The sequence below is a fragment of the Aptenodytes patagonicus genome, chromosome 1 (assembly GCF_965638725.1).
Source record: "Aptenodytes patagonicus chromosome 1, bAptPat1.pri.cur, whole genome shotgun sequence".
NCBI lineage: Eukaryota > Metazoa > Chordata > Aves > Sphenisciformes > Spheniscidae > Aptenodytes > Aptenodytes patagonicus.
In genome coordinates, this window is record NC_134949.1 from 156,131,429 (window position 1) to 156,148,320 (window position 16,892).

At 39.2% G+C, this 16,892-nt stretch overlaps 1 long non-coding RNA gene across 3 annotated transcripts in view; it reads left to right on the forward strand.

Annotated features, from left to right (window-relative positions):
* LOC143155946 (uncharacterized) overlaps positions 1-16,892 on the forward strand; it is a 166,100-nt gene that overhangs the window by 113,397 nt on the left and 35,811 nt on the right. For all 3 annotated transcript variants that reach the window (XR_012994514.1, XR_012994513.1, XR_012994512.1), the window contains exon 4: positions 9,820-9,966. This is a non-coding gene — a long non-coding RNA (uncharacterized LOC143155946). The remainder of the gene's footprint in view (positions 1-9,819; positions 9,967-16,892) is intronic.

Sequence of the window (16,892 nt, forward strand, 5' to 3'; positions counted from 1 at the left end):
GCTTCCCTCATTAGTGCATTTACATTTTCATAGCCATACCTGCTGTTTCCTTCTTTTGTTTCTCTGGTGACACAGATCCCAGCAAAGCTAAGCCAGTGCAGAACAAGACTTGAAAACAAATCTGGCAGTCGTGAAAGACAGCGGCATGGTCATTTTGGTGCCCATCAGCTCATTTCATGCAAGCCACTGAATAACCACCGCAGCGCGGCTGCCAATCACTGTCAGCAATGGGCCAAAAATGAACTGCTAATTCAACTCCCTTCTAACCTTGGGCAGGTGAAGGTCATGCAGTCATGTGGCTACTTTGGGGGCAGAATGATATCCTTCCAGTTCCTGCCTGACCATGGCCCAAAGCTCGTGTTACCCATTTAATCAGCTTACTATCACCTTGTACTCAGAAGCATGCTCAGTCTCAGTATATCATTCAATTCAAGTTTAAATCTGGCCTTTTCAGGGCACAGAGTCCCCAGGCCAAACCTCAAGCCCTCATCTGACAACCTCCTCAAACCATCTCAAAAATTCAGTAACAATCTGAGTCAGAGATGAAACAGAAACAAAGTCAGTACCCTGGAGGTAAAAAGCTCCTCACCCCCTTATTAGCCAGGCCTCGATCAAATTTGGCTCACTTTGATCCTTTTTTGTCACTCTCTTATGCTTGAGCAGAATTCTTTTGCCCCAAGGGCAAAGGGAGGCAGAAGAGAGAGGAAGAGCTTTCACCTGTTTGTTCTTCATTGTAGTAATAATTCATATTTCTGAGAGTATGTATTGCTAAGAAAAAGGAATCATTTTCAGTGGTCACAAAATGATGTTTTCACTCTTCCTTAATGTGATTTTTCAGGAAGAATTTTTTTTTCAAGTATAAATAAGGAGAACCTATTCAAGGCATTTTTGTTTATTAATAGTCAGATTCTTTCTCTCTAAAAAAAAAAAAGACTCCATAACACCTTGATTGCGTTACTACTTCATATTTGCTTGCATAAATAAACCTGAAGTTTTACTGCAAGAGAGGCAGCTATTTTAAAGATGGCAAAATGTCAGCTCTTGGATGGTTGGTTTCATTTAACAGGGCTCCACATGAATTTATGAACTGTTCCGTAACGTCTTCTGCCTGCACCAAATGGCAGACTTTAGGCAGAAACCCAATGTATGTTTAGCTAATGTGTAACAAACAGAGTATTTACATGGTCAGTGGACCCTATTAAGTATTAAGAATGGTCTCTTTCTAAATTTACTGTTAATCCCCTTCCGCAACAGCCTAAATAAAGTGTTCGCTTCTCAGAGAAAGCTAAGAAAATGTGTGCATCAATGTGCGCGCGTGTATGGGTCTTTCATTTTAAAATGTCTTTAACAAAACTTCTGACAGTTATCTTATTTTCTTTTGCTGCAAGGGTGACAATGTAGTTTAAGATATTGTTTCCTGACTTTAAAGGTGCCTTGTGGTTTTTAAGGATATTTCAGCAGCTAAAGAAATTCTACTGCAGACACAATGTACCAGTTCATTTCTTAAGCAATAAACGGCAAGCAGGGTGGTGCTGAATAAGCATGCTTATATGGAATTTCTCTTTGAAAAGCCCACTAGTTAGGCCCTATAACACTTCAGTTGATATTTCTACAGTGCAAACACGATAGTGGAAATTAAGTTGCCCCAGCAAATTCAGTTTAGGAGAAATTTGTTATGAATAAAATGCTGCTGCTGGCCTTAGAACATTGAATTTATCCACCAAATAATATCTTAGAAATACCACTTCAGAAGAAATCAGCTCTAAATAATTGATAAATTTGGTTTGTTTAGAAACCTTTTGACCCCTGTAATAGAAAGTAAAAACACATTTCAGTTATTAAAGTCACATATATTCCCTCTGGTAGGGAAAGCTTTTAATTTTAAGCTGGTCTCTGTTGGGGCCATTTGATAAAGCTTGGAAAAACCTTTTCAACTGCTGCTGGTGGATTTGGGTCAGCTTCCCTTGGGAAAATGGCAAAAGATAAATTTGTAGCTTTTCATAACACATAAGAAAACTTCAGAGATTTTAAACATCAAGAACTATTGGAACTGAAAGACAGAGTTTCTCTTTTGTTTCTCCCCCTCCTCCTCCTGCTCCTTCTTCTCTTTTCTTTCCAAAAAGAACTTTAAATTCTCTTGTTGGGTTTTGGTTTTTTTTTTGAACCACGGAGGTTAGAATGTTTTGGCCTCTCTAACTACACTACCAGTGGTCCTTATTAACGTAAGATTTATTTTGAGATAGAAATATCATTATGCAGGTTTTGTTTTCGAATGAGGCCATTTCATTCTACTGCTTTCAAAACCAAGAGCAAAATAAAAACCCCTCTATCACTTTTTTTTTTTAAATGCATTTCTTAAACTTTACTTCAATTGCTGTTACCAGATCTTTATGTCCACAAATATAAGTTGGTCTCATTTCCCCAGGACAGTAATCGCAGCTTATGAATGAGGGCACTGATTCTACTGGGATGGCCAAAACGTACCTAACCTCACCAAACTGCTATTTCACAAGAGGAAAATGAAGAGGGGTGAGGGAGAAGAAACGTATTTAATGTTTATGAAAACAAAAAGACAGAATAACACCCCATAGTTGAATATTTAAGTAACCATTTGTGCATAAAAGCAAATACTTGCAGGCAACAAGGCAGATCGTGCTGCCCCCTAAACCCCAGACCTGCAGGCATCCCTGCTCATATTTGAAGAGGTTGCTGCTGTTCCATGTCCCTTCAGGAGTTACCTCCAAGAAGTAACACTCGCGGTCTTTGTGGTGCACATCCATTTCTATACATTCATCTGAGACTACCAGATTCACTTCATATAAACTACTGAATGGCCATTATTCAACAAAAACAACCTTCTTTCACCGATAGCCTGGGCTGAACAAGAACAAACACCCTAGAGAATAAAATCCATGTATTTTCTTACAGTCTCTACAACAATTCAGCCTCTCTCCCCTGTTGTCAGTAAGACCAAAGTACGATTCCCTGGGATATACTGGTGAGCAGAAAGAGTCACTGGGGCAGCAGATGGCTCCGGCAAGCTGAGTTTCTGCTCCTGAATTTCATGGTGAATGTCGCATTGGCACTTTTGAAATTACAGATTAGCTGAATTTTTTGAAAACTGGACAACTCCCTGACAATCTCCCTTACACACAGTCTGTGAAGAGTGCACAGCAACAAACTGGTAGAAGCAAAGTTTTCTTCCTAGCCAACTAGCCTTTCTTGAGCAGCCAGTTATTTCTTTTTGCCGTTTCATGCTTGGTTGCTATTCCCAGTGTAAAACACTTTGTTGCACAGACTCAGTGGTAAATTATTAAAAGGGTCTCTACCGGGTATCCGTTCATGCAGCCACAAATTATGTGTTCGTGTACCTCTGCCTATTCTTGGCAGGTGCAGTTCCTCTGTGAGTACTTTAGCAATTCAAACACCTGCATTATTTCATTACGTTAGAGCTGTTCAAACAGTTGCACCTACACCCCATTAGCACCCACAGGAGGAGGCCAACCCTTGGTAATTTATATTGTGAAGGGATTGCCTTCTTGGACAAGAAAGATGACATGCAGGAAGCTAGGCTGTGATTTTACAGCCACTCTGTTCCAGCTTCCCAAATAAACACACTTAGCACACATCTTCATCGTTACTTGGTCCACTTGGATGAGTGAACTGGGCCTCTTTGTATTTCCTGTGTGCTCAGTGTTCACGTAGGAAATGAGTGAGGAGCCGCCAATGTTCAAAATGGTGACAGCCTGGAGTATTTCATGGTGTTTTCCTTGTGCGGGAACATCTTGGAAGTATGTGACATTTTGCATTGGAAAATGTCTTCTCTTTTTTTTTTTTTTTAGTTTTTATTTTGTCATTTATTCCTGTTGATAGTCTTTACCTGATGTCTAATGTTCTGTTTGCACCAAATCAATGTAGGCTGTTCTTCATCATTTATCTCAGACACAGTCTTACAACTCAACACATGCTCTGACACAAAGGCATGTTTCATTGTTGAAATGTACTATTCAATGCCATCTAATAGCACACTTTGTCCTGCAGTTTTCATCCAGTTGCACTCAATCTCCTAGAAATGTAGGTGACCACCTTATTCTGCCTTTTCTTTGACTATGGCCTGATGCTACAGGCAGTTCATGTAGTATCTCCACTTCTGCTCTTTTTCATTCCTTGGGTTTTTTCCTTTTCTTTTCTTCATCCCCACCCTTTTTTTTTTTTTTTAGTTCTTCCCCCATTCTTATTCTTCTCTCTCTTCCACCCACCTTGTCATAACCTCCAGCACATAGACAACTGCTGGCTGATCCCCTTCCACTGCCTTTCTCATACTTCAGTAGGCTGATTCTTCCCACCTACTGCATCACACAAACTACCGCTGGCTAATTCCTCATCCCTAACGATTGCTAGCAGCATCATCCCACGCATAGGCACCAGCACATATTCACCTGCTAGAAGTCTCCTCATGCTTTTCGTCATCTGACACACTGAAATATAGTCTGTTTCTGGCAAAACAATTGGATGCTTGCACTGGTTACAGAGGAGGGAGCCAGCGTATGCAAAGCGCAATCATTACAGTTACCCTGAGTGATTAGCTAGAAGAAAAATCACCACATAAGCAAGAATACTGAAATATTTTTAAGTTTCTGTAGAACGTAAAACATGAGTACAAACTTCTGCAAGCTGATTGCCCAATAGCAAAAACTCCCAAGTCACAAGGCAGTGGAAATACACTCTGTTGGAAAAAAAAGGAATCTTGCAATTATATTTGTCAACAAGCAGCTCTTGCTGGATACATATAGGACAAATGCCAATCAAGTTCAAATTGGTAGTGTCTGACCATGGTGAGATTTGGAAACCATTTTACAGAATCCTTTTTAAAAAGATTAAAAACAGTGGAAAGAAAGTGATATTGTTAAGAATAGAAATTGTCGAGTATATTTACATATTTAACATGCTTGATAGTTTCTTCTGCAAGACAGATCTTCCAGAGTACCTGTCTATTGAGTAGCAAAAGAAGAAAGCCACAGTAAAATGATAACTCCAGAATACTGCTGATGATTTTCCACACAAATTCTATTAATTGCAAATGAAAAACACAAAACAGATCTACCTTTTCAGTGCTAGAAAGGGGTAACTCCAGCTGAATAGCCACCAGAAGAGACAAAATCTCTTTTATCCAGAGGATAAAAATGTTGTAGCACCATAATAACAAAATAACCACTTTACTTTGACACTGTGTGAAAAACACCAGTGTCACTGTAGCTTAAAGCAAGAAATCAGAAATGGTAGCATTATCCCTCATGCTTCTCTACATAATTAGAAAACAGAATCCGAGATGTCTTATCAAGAATAAAACACCCAACAATAAAATCAGCAGTAAATACTGTAAAGCAAATGCAAACAAAGCACTGAAACCTCATGAGATCCATGATCATGTCAGCCTAATGTTGGAACAGAATTATTTGAATCAAATGGGAAGGATTACCTCTTGTAATGATTATTTCTTGAGTATTTTTTAAATTGAGCTGTTGAACAACCCATTGATACAACAATGTAATGACACATTGAAAATCACAGTTTGCTCATCACAGGATTCCAGATGAGTTAATAGCAGATAATTGCACACATTTCACAAGCATGTCATTTCAACAGTTCTCTTTGATATTTCAATTTTAGTGCACCTTGTAAACTCTGGCTGTGTACCGCCAAGTGTGTTGGGAAAAGACTCTTTCCAAAGAGAAATGAACTTAAAACAAGATTAAAAACAACCAAAACCCAGCAATCCAACCAAAAAGCCTACATTTTCTAGGTTAGAACATTTTGATCAGAAAGGCATAAATGTTAGTGTCAAAATCTAACAAGCTCTCTGAATAAGAGATATTTAAACCTAAGTTAGTTTCAAAAAGTACGTATAAACTGGAAGCAAGGAAACATGGGGACAAAAATGCCGTAACTTATCTGCATTAGCAGCAGAACATTACTGCCAGGAGTTACATCACCAGCACCAAGACCATATACTATCACCATCCTCATTGTTCATATTACTGGTGAAACATAAGCCCTTAAAGAGCACCCGGCTGGACGCTATTACTCTAGTTTTGAGGTAACACAGATGCAGCCTTCTACACCTCGTTAACTTTGGCTCCTGGCTGGAAGGAAGAAGACAATTCTGGGGCATAATGCTTTTTGTCCTAATGTAAACAACTAAAACATGTTTACCTTCAGTCAGGTAAATCTTACCCAAACTCACCAGCAATATTGTACAACAGAAGTAACATACAAACATGGGTGCACATGCTGCATCAGAATGCAAATTCACTTTGGCAACTGCATTTGCCATAGGAAAAGGAATTGTTTGGGGAACAAAAGAGACCACATGATTTGAACGATAGTTACTGATGGTCATCCTAAATTCCACCTGAGACATTTCTATTCATGTGTGTGTTATGAATAAGTGTCACAAGTTGGTAATGTCTTCATTTCAGCTGGTTTCATTACCTGCATTTCATTTCCAAAAGAGTGGTGATAGAAATCTCATGATATCCACTGCAATTAGTAAAATTTATTTCTGCCCTGTTTATATCTACAGAGAGGCTGAGCGATCCTCCAAGCACTGTGGCTTCAGAGCCTCTGCCCTGGTGCCAGTGTCTCAGGCTTTACGCCTTTTTAATTGGCAGTAAGAGGTGGGATAATCATCAGAACCTCAGTTTATCTGTTTAACACGGTGCTGACACATGCTGCCGAGCGCTGGCGTGGCTGGGGCTTTGCAGCACATTCTTGGCCCTTTCCCTGCTGAAAGCAAATAGCAAGTAAGAGGAGGCATGCTCCTATAAGGCTTGGCACAGTGCTCAGTGCCTCCCCGTGCTGCAGAAGACCACCTTAGCTGGAAATCTTTTACAAATGCATTTAGTCATTAGAAACTCGGTTCACATTTTTGTACTACCAGTAATCTCCCTAGAAAGCTACCACAATAAAGGATGGAAGAAGCTAGCCTGTTTGTTCAAGTATAGATATAAGGACCTTTATACCGCACAGGTAAAGATTTCTACATGAGGTTAAAACATTTTAAGATATGTGCATGAGTTTTTGAACTGCTGCTATTCTGAAGTGAGCTGAAGTGAAGCTAGCAAGAATCACGTCAACTTTACTCATCAGCTGCCAAGTTCCTGAGAGCATATTTCATTTCAGAAGTCCCTGTGAGGGTTCAAAAAATCCCTAGAATTCCTATGTCATGAGAAATTCTGAAAGCAAAACATGATTTATCTCTGAATTAGTATAAAGCTAAAGCCTGAAATGCCTCTAAACTAGAAATTTATTTTTCACCCAACTCTAGTTATGAAAAGCTTCAGTCGAAGCTGAGTATGGTCCTCTTGATATGTGTGTGTGGTCCTCTCCAGAATCCGATGATTGTGAGTCCTGGCTAAAACGGATACCTGAGCACAGTGAGCAGTATAGGTCTATGCTTCAGCGGTGAAGAAGCAAGTTCTAGCTTTTTGTTCCAGGGCAAATAACATTCTTCTGTAAAGTCCTGAGCAGGATTTGTCTGCATAAGAAGCAAAATATTAGGAGTGCGCAACACCTTCAGTGACTGAATTCACAAACCACACTAACGATATGGATTGTGCGGCTATCATGGGTTCTAGGTAGTTCTTTGAAATTCTTAAATCTTGTAATTTTTTAACCAAAGAATGACATACGTGAACTAGTGGATAGCATGTGTTATTTCTGAATATAAGTACATATGAGACTCCAGGCTTATAAACTGCTAGGTGAAAATAATTACTTGGACTGTAAAATCAAGTATTTAAGACTAAAATATCAGCATTTTAGCTGTATGTGTTAACCTCCTCTTACCCCCTGAATACCACCACCCTGAATACTGATTTAGACAGGGTCAATTGGAAAATGCAGTATGATGGTATGTAACACACATTTGCACCAGAGTGTATTCATGTAAAAGGGGATAAATTAGGGTTCAGAGGTATTTCTTAACTCTCAAGTACTAGCTATTGCAGCCTCAGGAAAGTTAATTTAATGTTAACTCTGCTGTAAATTACTTTAACACTCCTTTTCTTCTTATTTCTGGCATGGTAAGTTACACGTGAATCTTGAACCTTCTGTGCTGCAGTACAGGATACTATTGCTAGAGTTATTGAGAACTTTAACTGTACAGATGCACATTAGCTGAGGAAAGGTGTTTTTGTGTGTGTGAACGAGGAAAACATGGTGTGTCTACAAGGTGTCAGGAAGCAACCTGATCTGGCTTACCTTACTCCTACCCCTTGAGCTAAGGATTTTAGGGGGTGGTTTGGGATGGAAGCTGCTCACTTGGAAATTTTTTATAATGTAAGACCACAGTCTTGTTTTCTTCACCTACCTTTCCTTTTTCTTGGCTTCAGCTGGTCCAGTGGGTCTCTTGGTGCTGGCAGTGCCAGTGTGAGCCTGGCCCGCAGCCTGGAGCCTACCAGTGTTTTCCCAAGAGATAAAAATAAAAGAAGTGTAATGGCAATTTTTGTCACTTTGCATCCTAAATGGAATTTCATGGGACAAAGAGAAGACACTTCTGTGGTCCGAGGGGATTTCCTCTGCTGAATGTCAAACACTTTCTACAAACAACAGAAATGTGAGAAATTCTCAAAATAAAAGGTCACAGGGATTTTCTATAATAGAAAGGCTTTAACGACCTGAATACAGGGTGTTGTTACCAGCTGCCCCTACAATGAATCAGGGAAAATCTTGGTGAGGAGCTTCCTCAATATGTTTTTCTGCAATTCTGAGTAGCCACTAATTTGGGGGATAGACACTGGAATTGTCCGACTTCAAGTCAGGGAGTGTGGTGTACATTTAGTAGCAGCCCTGAAAGCAGAGAAGGGAAATAAGAAAGGAATCAAAGCAGAAAGGGAGATGACCATCGTACTTGAGATGGGTCGGTGGCAACATGCCCAGGCTCGCTCTGCACAGGTAGCATCTGTATGTCGGACACAGGGAACGGCATTTGTTTGAGTGCTGGGAAGAGCCCGAGTTCCTTATGAGAAGGGCAGGGGAGGAACATGGCTGGCTAATGATCGCTGACTGCCTGAGGCAGCGAATGGCCTGGCAGCTGTGGAGAGGAAACCACTCTTCCTCTGCCCACCCCCCACTTGAAAACATGGCATAAACATCTATTTGTGACCAAACTTGGCTTGGAACCTGATCAAGGATGAGTAAGACGGGAGGTCTGGAAAAGGGCAGCAGGCACTGTGGCCATCCTTGCACCTCATTATGTATCCCCAGAGGTGGGAGCTTCTCCTTTCTGGGGGTGGATTTCCAGGTTATTACTCTCACTCCAGAAGTTTGTGTGCTTGAGGAGTTACGTGGGTGTAGAGTAATATCAAGTAATTTCAGCATGTGGAGAACATACTAAGAGCAAGTTCCCTCCTGCCCTTCTTTCTCCCCTAGCCCCAGCTCCTTCTAGCTGTCATCATCCCCATCTGGCCATCTCCATCCTCTTCCCCCACCCACCCCTTTCACCCGGACTCACAAGCTCCATTTCTTTGCTCTGGTCATATTTCCTTTATTTCTCTTCTGTTCTGAGCACAGGAAGGCATAGGAAGAGGGACGGCACCTGCACCCCATCCATTTTCAGAACAAAGAATTTGACTTTCAGACCTGAAGGAACTGGAGGGAGGGGGGTGACACGTTTGTCTGTGCTTAGAACGTGTATCATGAACACAGTGAGAGCCTGTTGGCTAGTTCTATCACATGGAAAGACAATGATAATTAATAGGGACTTTGAATATTCAGGAGTATGAAAGTAACATTGCATTTATATGTCTTCTTCTGTAGATAAAAAAGAAACAATATTGTTGGGATGCCTAGGATTTCAAAATCTGACTTCATATTAAGCATAAAACATCTCAAAACATATTATGGGTCCAGAAGAACATGTCTTCCAGTCTTTGAGAAGTACTTAAAATACTCCAGCAGATGAAGGTAAGAAAACATTAATTTCAGCTAGTCTTTCACTTTGATACGTGCCGATGAGTACGGAAATGTGAAAATGAAACAACTTAAGAATGTGTAGCTCAAATTACATATGAAAATCGTCCATTCGAAGTGTGGATTTAATCATTTTTGTCTTAGTCAGCTCATTCTTTCAAACACCCGTTTCCCATTCCAGTTTACAATACTTACACTGTAGTGTAGATTACTATAATTAACAGGTTAAACACATGAAAACAGTTTTTTCCCCTTGATGTGCCTTTGGATCCTTTATTTTGCTAGCAGTTATACAGTAGAGTCACTTCCTACAAAGGAGAAACAACTGCCGCGGGGTTTCTTAATGCTGTTAATGTTCTTTTCTTTCCCTCCAGTAATAACAGTGAGAAATTATTGTCTATAAATAAAAGAATATAATGGAGAGTATATGTCAGGAGAAGTATGTTAAAAGCTGTATGTATAACATCCATAGGTACAGACTGCCTATATTTACAGAGTAGCCAACATTGGTTTTTATTAAGAAGACACAATGAGAACCTTTCTAATCTCATTGTATAGAGAAGCTCTTTTCTGATCCAAAGAAGCCCCTTCAGCTAGAATACAATTTAATTCTACAGAATAAGAAAAAAATATCCTATAAATGTCTTTTGTGCTGTGATATTTACGGCAAAGATCAACATTGTTCTTACTTTGTTTTCTCCACCAACACAAGCCATGTGGCATATCCGTAGATTTATTTATTTTTTAATCATATGTCCTGCTGGTTATAACATAACTTAATGCACCAGCTGCAATTAACAGACTGTCAAAGGATAAACTAACAAGTGCTGATAAGCTTCATTTAACTAATTTGAGGAGTGGAAGTTTGATTTTCTTTTTTTTTTTTTCCAGGAAGGTAGCTTGTTTCCTTATTTCCTGTCAAGTGAGCCAACTCCTGTGACCTGTAGTTAAAAGGGCCCTTTGTAATTAAGGCAGTGAGCCTCCAAGTGAACAGTTCTCACAGTAGGGGGGGGGAGAAGAGGGGGGAAAAAAAAAAAAAGAAAAAAAAAAAAGGAGGATGCATGACACTGCTTAACTAACTAATCGGAGCTGAGCCAATCCATTTTCCTGCAGGCCAGTCAGTGTACCATGAGCACGCAGAATCTCACCCTTCATTGGCTTCGTGTCCATTTTATGGACCAGCGAGTCTATTAAGATCTTGGTGAGTGGCCCTATCCGAGGGCAGGGCTCTCTCCTCGTCGTCTGCCCATAGACTACCAGAAACTGATCAGCCGTGTTATATCAATAACGTTCTCACACCAGGTTGTGTAAATTGATCTTTTACAATTTCTCTCGGTGACAGTCTCTGTAACCAACAAGATAAATCATTCCTCCTGTGGCTTTTTTATTGATTGCTGAGACCTGTATAAAAATTACACTGCTCAAGCTGTGAAGTGAACATCCTCATAAAAGAAGACTTTCTATTTACAATCAAAATATATTTGGGTCCAGATCAAGCACAGATTTACTATCCCAGCACCATAAGAAACCAGAATTTAACTGAGATTCAAAGCACTGACAAAGTAACCCACATAAACTTTTAAAATACAAATGGTGTACTACAACTCGAAGCAAACAAACAAACAAAAAACTTCCAAGGTTATAAAGTCTTGTTAGAGTACAGGCAGTTGTAATAGCAAACCATCTGTTAGAAACAATGATGCACAAGCAGCACAGCAACACAATCAGCCAGCTTTTTTTTTTTTCGCAATTGCTTGTACAAACACTAACACAAATTGCTTTCTGATATCATTTTATCATCCATGCTAATATATATTTTTTAAATGGAACAGTAAGATTTGAGAGCTCCTTACCTCTTCAGAAAAGAAATATTCGACAACTTTGGAAGATCTGGCAGCTGTAATATCATTCTAGGGAAATTGATTTAAGCTGCTGTATAGTATTGGCTTTACTATTTTATTAAAGTAAAAAGTCTAATGGTGTTTGACATAGGCAATCAAATGCATCCATTGTTTTTAAGCTGTATAAACTCCACAATGATTATATTCTTTCCACTTTATACCATCATTTTAATTCTGTTAAAATAGTCGCTAACTTCTAGTTTTTTAATTATTTAAAACTTATGCTAATATTGTTTATATACACAGTTTAAAAGGGAGTCTTTTGAAGCAGGTGGACTTATACTGAACAAAACTGTTAAATGTTAAATCATCAAGCATGATGAAAGAATTAGCAAGTGATTTAGAGGGCTGAAGAATAGATATCAAATAGCAGTCGCATTGCTTGTGCTGACTCAGTCTGTGGCTTCGGATAAGACACTTGCTAGCCAATACCTCAATTTACCCATCTGTAAAAAGGGTATTATAGGATCGAGAGGAAGAAGGTCATTCCCATATCATGCTAATTTAAATCAATAAAGATACACCGAAGTCAGCCTTGTCCTCTGGGAAACTGTGAAGTTTAAATTAGTGTTTGCAAAGTACTCTGAAACCCTTGATGATGAGACCTACAAGAATGCAAGCTGTTGTTATTACGATTCTCTGACACAAAAACGAAGGATGCATTCAAGTATTTCATGGTATCAGAAAACTGTGCAGCCATGATTAATGCTACCTGTGAGAATGCTGTATCAAGTAGTCTCTCAAAATGAAGCATTTTGTTAAAGGCTCAACATAGTTCCCATGAGGTCCAAAAAGTTAACTTTTTCTGTTGATTTCAAAATCTGTGGTAGAGCTAAATACCTGTGATGCTGGAGAAAAGATAGAAAAATCATTCAAAACATTTTGTTTTAAAAAAATGTGCATGTGTAACTAGATGTTACATGTTTAGAACTGTTAAGTTCTAAACCATGCTAAACTATTTTAAATGGCAAAACCATAGGCTATTTTTCCATTCAGAAACTGATGGCTCAGTCTTTGCTACAGAGAGAAACCTCAGAAATAAGATGTTGTGCATTAATCTGAAAATTCAGCGTATGAAAATTATGAACTTTTTGCTAATGCTATAAATCTGTCCCTAAATGGCAGAAGTACCTCTCTATTTGCTCAGTGAGCAAGATGGTTTTTCCACTTAAATGGAAAAGAAGGAAGGCAAGGAGATTTTTTTTTTTTAATAAACGTGGTTATGACTGCACTCTTGTTGTCTCTAGAGGGAGATGACTTCAGGACAAAATCTGGTGGTACTTTCCACTCCTCTATTCCTCTTCCTCTCTCTTCCCAAGGCATTTTGAAAGGGGAAGAGTTGAAACAGTATTTATTAGAAAAACTTTATTGGGAGAAGTCAGTTCAAGGCCCAGGATCCAAAGACAAAGGACCGGTGCAAACAAAGGATTGCCTGTGGACAGTAAAAGTAGTGAAATATAAAAATTATGTTAAAGAACATGTTTTGTCTATATTTTGGCATACTTTGGCAAAGAACTTGAATTATCCAAATCAGAAGATTATCTTTTCATTACTAGCTTTATTAATATGCTACTTGCATTTTAGAGGCAAACTGATGAAGAAAAGCATCAGTATCATTTGGGATTGAGGGGTTTTGTTTGTTTCCTTTAGGCAAGAATGTAAAATAACTGGAGCTAATTTTTAGCAGCATCCTCTTGATTTCTCTTAATCCTGGATTGTGACGACTCTTCAAGCAGCTCATTGGAAGCAATTGTGGGAAAAAGGCCATTCTCTTTTCAGATGTTCTTTCAAACCCTAATGAGTTAACAACTGAAATACAGAAAGTTGCTTCAGAGGTCAGGAGAGTATATTCTACACAATGGTCGCAGCATTTGAAACCATGACAGCACTATAAATTGACAAACTAAAGCAGAGCACTTGGTGGTCTGAAGTGCAGAAAAGAACATCAGCCGAGAGCGGTAAAAAGACGAGCCATGAAACCACACAGAAAAAATGAGTGATTTTTTTCAGATCACCTTGTTAGAATTTAGTGTATCGGAGGTCAGACGAGTAGAACAATAATAAGGTCCAAGGTTGAATACCAGTGGGGAAGCTTAACCCAGGAGCTCCAGGTCAACCATAAGTGAATGAGGTAGAACAGTGAAACAGTAGTCGCCCGGGAACAGAACGCACAAAAGTCAGCGGGTTAAGGGGAGGAGCCCGCCGGTTATCAATTAGACTAAGAGAAAACCCAAGCTCGGGCACCTGGGATAGAAAAATAATCCCAGTGTGATGAAAGGAGTTTTTCTCCTGTGCACGGTTCTCGCTCTCTGGTTTTCAGGTTTTGAGAAATTCGAAATGTTGTGGAGCTAAAGATCTTAAATCTGTAACAGATGAGAAAACACAGGCCAGTTGGATGCATTTTCCCCATGTCTTATGTGCATATGACAATGTTTTCATCCCACGCCGGACAGTCTGCTGAGTTAAAGGAGCCATAAAAATAAAGTTCTTTTTAAAATATGAACAAACACACGCACGCATGCGCACACACACACGCGCGCACACACGTACACCCTTGTAAGGGGGTGCTTTTTAACTTCTTTTTTTGTCTTTAGAAAAGTACGATTCACACCAGTTTTATTTTTAACTTATGAGGAGGAATTTCTCCAGATTTGTGAAGAAAATTGCTTCAAGTGATAGAGTAGAGAATATTTAAATGACATTTTACAATGTAGAATGTGTATATATATATATGTGTTTTTGCAAAATGCCTATACAACCTCCTCTTCCTATGAACATGCATCACCTAATTTAGTAGGAATTTTGCCATTGATTTCATAGAAGCTAGAACAGACCCAAAACAAAGCGGATCATGTCTTCTATCCCATAGTTCAGAGTACATTGAAAATACCTAAGTTAAGCTAGCCTTAACTATCCACTAATATGGACACATAGTTTTTCTGCTATGCAGACTTCCACGTATGGGTTGTTGTAAAATATGAACAACTACGGTATTACCTTTGTATGCATCTGTGTGCATGGGGTTACAAAAGACCCATTGTAAAGGTATTGTGATAACTTTTCAAACTCCTTCCCTTTTGCCTCTCCAGAGCAACAGTATTAGCGCAGATAAAGCAGGGGCTGACTGCTGAGCACACAGGTACACCCTGCTCCACAGCCAACCCCTTCCCACTACCACCAAAGATGATGCAGCGATTACATTGCCAAGTGGCAGCTTTCTGCTTTAAACAAGATGAGTTTTCTGACCTGAAAGCTCCTCCTTCAAAGACTGAAGCAGAGAAGCCCAGAGACAAAAAAAAAACCTCTTTTTTCATCAAAAGAATGTCAATAGTGGCCCCTGAAATCTAGCAGGACTGGAGAAAAAATATGGCCTACTTAAAGAAGATGGGAAAGAGAAAAAGTTTAGGAAAGGAACATGTAATTCAAGGACTGTAGTTTTCAAGCTCGTGACTGGGTATCGTGCTTGTTTGGGAAAAATAATTGAATATGAAGCTATGATCTTATTGCATATGATGCAGGCAAGAAGTTGTAACTTCTTCACAAGTTGATTTAAAGATATGGTTTGTCCAAAGGAAACAATACCGGAATTTGATGTATTTCTCTCTAAATGGTTCTTTTTTTGATGTTAGACAGCTAGATCTACATCCTGGAAATTATGGGAGGTCATGCCAGATGTAAGCAGTGGAATCAAGAAAAAAAGGATAAAAATGTCCCTTGTTTTAAGAGAGGAGATCCTTTATAAAATATTCTGCAGAAGCGTGGGTGGCAATAGCATTTCTGTTGTGTGCAACAGGGGAAGCTGGATTAACTAGCATTAGGATTTAATATGCTTTTCTTAGAGGAAAGTTTGTTTAACTTCACACAAGGGGGAAAGTGGTGCACCATTCAGTTTAATGGCCATTTTTTCCTTCTTACAGAAAAAGTCAATTTCAAACTCAAGTTGATAACATCTGTCTGGGATGCTGCTCCCAGGAAGACAAGTCATTGTTTGCAGTGTTCCCAAATAGTGTTGCATTTGCCCTCATGAGTCAGTATATGCAATAAAGCTCATATATTTAAGATTTTTATACTGCAAATAGTCCCAAGTCATCAAGATCAAAGAAATAACTGATGATTTAGCAGAGGCAGTTCCATTGACTGAGTCAGCTGATCCAATGTTACAGTAAACTGAGGTAATAGTAGTAGCTTCATTTGCCAGCAAAATGAAACAAAGTATAGGCCAGTAACCTACCAGTTAGATGGTTAGAGTTATCTGAACCTAAACATACCACAGTCTTGGGAAAGGATTTGGATCCAGTTCAGATGCCAAGGGTGGGGTTCAGTTTAAGGTAAAGACATCTAAGTCTATATACAGATGTTGATATGTGGGCTAGATGTCCAAGCTCTTGTAGTCTGTGAAGATCCATTTAGAAGAGGTTAGAGAGTGATTCAGCTCATTCTGGCGCAGATATATGCTCAGCTGAATTGTTCTCCAGGCTCCATCAACTGTACTAACCAGATCTCCATTGATATAATGAGAACTTAGACACCTACCTCATGTGTAAACACCTACACCATAGGCACCTAAATTTAAGTGTTTGAGTCTATAGATATATATAGACTGTAGATATAGTCTATATCTGCCCATCGTTAGGTAACTAGGTAGGTTAGTTGGAATAGCTGCAAAATCATCTGCATCTGAGCTGGTTTTTCTGCATTCCCCTGGCAGTCAGTAAGAAAGAATAACAACTTGTAAAGTGAGATTCATCTAACCCTGCAGTAGATACCTGAAATAAATCAGATGAGTTACACCATAAAACGTGTATTATTTTCCACTGAAGATAACAGAAAACTAGTTCAGATTAAGACATCTACGTAAGTAGGCCAAAGCTCTCCTTAGGTCCCAAGCAGTCACTGAGAGATGGAGAGATTTAAAGATTTGAAAGAAGATAATGAGATGGCTTTTAGAATTCTTGGTGAGGGTGATCTCCCAAAGAAGAAGGTCACCACTGACATCCCATCTGAACTTTAACCAGTAGT